A 5,768-nucleotide genomic window follows, 5' to 3' on the forward strand; every position below is an offset into this window, starting at 1 on the left:
ACAAAGCAGGGTTTAAAGAAGAGCCCTTATTTTGTTTGTTTTGAACAGGCCTCCTAATAATTTCATCTGATGCTCTTAGTTCTTGTGGTATGAGAGTCAATTACAATCATTCCCTATTTGCCTTGTCGTTGCCATTCATGATTTTACAGATTTCTCTCATGTCCTCCCTCACATTTTGATTTCACCTATTGTGAAATCCCAGTACAGAAGCCATGTCACAGCCTGGACCTTCCTCTGGCTCTTGTGTTACCATTTTGGAGCTAGCAAGCTTGAACAACACCATTTTCAGGGTGTAGGCACATCAGATGTATTTATATCAGAATGCAGCAGTGTTTTTAGCTTTGTTTCTTCCATACTAAATTTAAAATTTGATTTACTTTTTTGAACACTGCCGAGAATGGATCTGGCATTTTCATAAATATGTCTAGATTTCACAGCTCTTCAAGGATTTCTTCTCCAAGAGTTAACAGTGAGTCCAGCACCTTCAGCTCTGTATGTAAAGTCTGCTTTGCCCACTGGCATTACGGTACACATATCTATGTTGCCTTTTCTCTGTTTTATCACCCGATTACTCAGTATCATGAGATGATGTTTTTGTCATGTGCCATGTTTTTGCTACCATAAATAACGTCGTGTCACCCACAAGTTTGCCACCTTGCTGTTCAACCCCTTCCTCGTGTATGAGTCTGGCAGATGGGTTTGATACTTACTTAAGATCCTGGTGATATTAGAGGGCTGCTGGAGGAGGAAGTAGTGGGCAACTATTCCTCCTCTTTCCATCAGCACAGCTTGCATCTCACCTAGATTCGGATTGAGCCAGCTGCTCCTCAGGGAGGTGCTGGCAGGCTCTTTTTGACCCTGCAGCACATTTGGAGGGATGCTGGTGCAGGCTGTCCGTGGTGCGCAGGGCCAGCTGCTCAGCTGACGCAACCGATTTAACGGCTGGAGACGAGGAGCTGGCCATCACGGGCATGGGGACAGCTGACATGGAGGTGGGGTGGCCGCAGCTGGACACAGTGATGGGGTGAGACAGGTGGGGTGGCCTGAACAGAGTCTACGGGGCAGTGCTGGGTTGAGGGTGAACCTGCAGAAGCAGTGCCCATTCTTTGCCCACCTTGTGGTGGTGTCATCGTCGCTCCCTCCACAAGCTGACAGGTATGTTTGTTATTAATAACAAGCAGGACTTTCAGAGGCAGGCCCCTGCTTCCTCGCTGCTTGTCAGTGCTGAGCACGGCCGGTCAGAGCGTGCTGTGAGCGCTGCTCGCACAGCCAGAGCTGTCCCCGGTGTGTCCCCATTCCAGCGTGTCAGCCAAGCGTTTAAGACACCTGCTTCTTTTCGCTCCTGTGCTGGCCACAGACTAATAGGGACAAACAGGAAGAGGACCTAGCAGAATGCAGAAAATAATCGTCCTGTGCCAAAAGGGAATGTATGATCAAAACTACAATGGGCAGGCAAGCAGCGAGGCAGTGACCCGAGGCAGCGCAATGTGTCAGGAAGAGAGAGCAGCAGCCCAGGGACAGCAACAGCCCAGAGCCTCAATTTGTAATGACTGTGTGGACCACATGCCAAAAAGTCTCTCCCCACCTCCTTGCTCCAGAGAGCTCTCCTAATGCTCTTAGCCACTTGGACATCACAAGAGAAAGAGCCTGCACGTTTCCAGCACACAACCAAAGGCATTTGCTTAAGCAGAGCACTGCCGTGCTTCGGCACTGCCGAACCTGCCTCTGACTCGGAGTGCTCCGAACACCTGTGAGTCATACGATGGGAAATTCTCCCTGTCTTCACAAGCACAGATGAGTTTGAACCTTCTGGGCATTCTAGCAGTTTACCATCTGCACATATAACCTTTTTTCTGAGCACACTGAAGTCTTGTAGGAGGATGTTAAATCCAGGAACCAAAATAAGGAAACATGTTTACACCTGCTACATCTGTTCGAGAATTTTCAGCCTCTATTACACTTTTGACTTTCACATTCCCCCTCCTCCTCCTTCCTGTTTGGTCAAATGCCACCATGTTAAAAACAATTCTGTATTTTTCCCCCCAAGTCTCACAGACTTTCTATCAAATCTTGTGAAAACTTACAGCATATGAAAGAAGCTGTGAAATGGTCTAGCAACAGAAGCAAATGCTGGCTGCAGTCTCTCTTCCTTATCCAGGATTTTGAGATACTGGGATTCACTGTGAACAAAAATGACATTAACTACATGAAATATGGTGATTTTAGTTTTTTTTAAACTAGATTGAAGAATGAAGAGTCAAACTGTTTCTGATACAGATTAAATCTTCCAGGAAACCAGGTACAATAAAAAAAATTACAAATAGATTATAAAAAGTATTATAGCACACCAAAAAGGCAGCACAAAGAAGATCTCTGTTAGCAGATGCCCCCGTCAGTTATAACTCGTTTGCTGTAGAAGACAAAACATATTAGTATCTTCTGTCAGAGGTGATCTGTTTCACGAAAAGAATTACCTGTATAATTGCACCCACTGCCAAGTCAGACCCATAGATATGAAACATTTATGAAAAGGAAGAAGATTTTTCACTTGTTGGGGGATGATAGCAAAATAATTCTACTGAGCAGCATTCAAAGGAGATTTCTTTTCATAATTTTCACAAAAATTTATGTTAAGGTTTTTACTGGGAATATTATAAAATATTTTGCAGTGAAGGAAGGGCTTTGAATAAAATTAATTCAAGAGTGTCCAGTAGCATTTTTATAACCATTCAAATTAAGGTATTGATAAAGAGGTTGAAAAATAGAGCAAGAGAAACAAGAAATATTGGGTAAATTCAAACATTTTTTTCTGAGCAATCTGGTTTTTTTAATGACTTTTCTCTTGGAAGATTTACATTGGATTTGTGAATATGTGAGTTGGATTATTAATAATATGGGTAAAGTGATCGTACTGGGAAAAACTGTCATTTCCTAATAAAGCCCAGTGAATGGGAGACAAATGTTTCCACAGGTTAACAGGTAACTAAGGAGAGTGCCATTTCGTGATTGTGGCATTTGGTGTTATGATAGGGGCCTCTGTTTCTCTGGCTTGCTGTGGGATGCTTGTGTGAAGCATGCTTCCTAAAACAGTAAGAGAAATGTACAATATTAAGGTCAACAAGGGACATATTTTGGAAGGTTTGAGGCAAGTCCTGTGGTCCTAACTCAGGCAAATTCTCACTGACAGGTCTTGGCCAATACAATCTGCAGGTGTCCACTTTCTTTCAGCATTTAGCCCAGTATTCAACCAGAAGAAAGCAGTTCAGCAATTCATTAGGATATGATCATGCCGGGCTGGTTACTAATTGTTCAAAATACCATTGGAGGCACTCCAGGATGCTGCACAGCACTCCACAGCTGGCAGCCATGGTACACAGGCGGGTATGCCACCCAAATAGAGCTGAATAGCATGAGAGTCACAGGAGGAAAGCAAAAATCCCTAGCTTCCAAGCCCATGGGAACCTTCCTGTGTTGTGAGGAGGGAGCTGCAGGTGCGGGGAGCTGCAGGCAGGATGAGTGCAATGCGCAACCCCACTGCCTCATGCCAAAGAGAAATGTTAGCGGCAAAATAATTTTACTCCTGGCTGTCAAATGGGAGCTGCGGGGTTCCTCTCCTAACAATGAAAGGCAGACTACTGTGCATTAACAGCCCTGCCGGTGCACAAAGTGGCCTAGCCTGTTATTAAACTGTACAGCTAAAGCTGTTGTTCTCCACTTAGCTGAAAGTGAGTTACCATATTGCAGGTCCCCCAAGACGTTCCCTACCCTTGACATATCCTCTCCCTCGCATGAGTGGTAATGACTGGGATCAGATCCCTTAGGCTCCTGCCTGCACTGTTTTACCTTGCTTTAGAGCAGCTTTTTTGAATAACAGAGATCTGGTCTGTCCCCTCTCCTCTTCTCTGCTCTCCCCCCTCAATGCCCCTCTTTCCCCTAGCCTTTATTCCTGAAACTCTTTAGTGGCCATAAGGATCTTTCTCTACAACAAATACAGCCAAGATAACTCAACTGTCCTCTAAGAAGGTTGCAGGTGGGGTTTCCCTGCACAGCATAGATTGGATTTTAAATGTATGCAAATAAGCATTTGTGTGCTCGACCCATGACACAGAAGCATCAGGATTTATTCACTGACAGTTTTTTCTTGCATTTTTGAATTCACATTTGCAAATTTGGCTCTGAAATTAACAGGACTGCAGTAATAACTGCAATAATAATTCTGACTTCCTGGGAATTTCACAGCCATACTGAATAAGAACTTGAGCCTAAAAAGCTGTACAAAGGATACACAGATTTATTTTGGTATGCACACATATTTTTTTAAAGGGGAAAATTTTCTTAGTATTAATCTCACTTCCTCAGGATAGACTGGATGGCCTTCACATACAGCGCCATAACAGATAAAATCAGTCCTTTCCCTAGCAGCCTTTTTGTGTCACTGCTTGGCTTTGCGTGTTGTGTATATAGGCAGTCTTGATCTGTCGCTTTCTCTGAGGCCAGAAAAGTAAACTCATGCTCCTGACTCATAGCTCCAGATGGATTCAAGCTCAAGCACACCGTCCCCCTGGAATTTGGCATATGTAGGTTTATATGCCCTAATCAATCAGGCTGATTTCAGTTAATCCTAATCGTCCTATTAGGGTTCCCAGATAGCAACAACAGCAGCTAGAAATCCCCAAGCAGCCTAATTGACTTCATCTAATTACATTCCTTCTTGAGATTTCCATTAAACTACCCCCTGAATTCATTACAGTGGTTGGCTGTAGGTTTTTAGGGCTTCTTAAAAAACATATGCAGCTATTGGGATAGCTCAGTTCTGAGGAGCTGAAGCAGTTACTATATATAAGGGCTTGCCACCTCCACACAGCTATCTGTCAGTTGTCCTGCTCTGGCATATATCAAATGTGCCATCTAATCACTGTGGGGGATACCAGTTTTGACTCCTAGCACTTAGGCTCATTTCTGTTGACATGCTGGCCATGGTTCTTCCCTTGTAGCACTGAACAAACTGCACGAGTCAAAAGACTGCCAGCTCCTATTAACCTCTTGCATAAAGGATTTATAGATATGTCTCATTATAAAGTAAGAAGCTGACATTCATCTCAAAAGCAGTTAGATTGGAAAAGAATGCTCTTTTGTCAGTATTCACCTTCCTCTGTGCTCCTTCTGTGGTACTAAATTGTAAACTGCTCAGTTGAGATGGCATCTGTCATAGTTAGGTTTCTTTGGCTAATTTGATCACTTCTTCCATTAAAGTAATGCTTGGCTTCCCAAATGTAGCTAAGCTCTGAATTCCTGCCTTTTGCAGAATACTACAATTGCAGCCCTGAAAAAAAAATAAAAAGGCCATTCTACCCTAAAAAGTACTTTTTGCTTCCATTAAAAAGTAGAAATTTTGGGGTAAGGATGAAATTGTTTGATCCCAGCCTGGTTTCCTCTGTACATGCAACTGAGATCACCTTCCATGAAACCCGGGAAGTCTGAAAGCAAAGGGTCCTTTTCATAGGCAGTTTTGTATACAGTATGCATGCATATCAATGCTTTGACTGGAGTTCACTTAAAAATGAAAACAAAGCACACACTAGACGCTGGGAGATAGGCACTTTGACAACTGTCATGTTAGAAAATGCCTTATAAGTGAGACAAGCCTTTGTCTTCAGTCTGTTTGGAAACTGATGCCACTGATCACTTTTACGGACAGTTCCTCTAGGTGGGAATGACACAGATATCATTCACACGGAAACTGCCAGATTGATGTCAGTAGGACAGCA

General features: G+C 43.3%; 1 long non-coding RNA gene across 1 annotated transcript; it reads left to right on the forward strand.

The window, feature by feature from the left end:
- Nucleotides 1–211: 211 nt before the first annotated feature.
- Nucleotides 212–2,212, forward strand: LOC135302508 (uncharacterized). The gene is made up of 2 exons (XR_010364100.1): nt 212–1,155; nt 1,358–2,212. It is a non-coding gene; the product is annotated as an uncharacterized LOC135302508 (long non-coding RNA).
- Nucleotides 2,213–5,768: the final 3,556 nt, after the last annotated feature.

Source organism: Passer domesticus, chromosome 1, assembly GCF_036417665.1.
Source record: "Passer domesticus isolate bPasDom1 chromosome 1, bPasDom1.hap1, whole genome shotgun sequence".
NCBI classification, from domain to species: Eukaryota; Metazoa; Chordata; class Aves; order Passeriformes; family Passeridae; genus Passer; species Passer domesticus.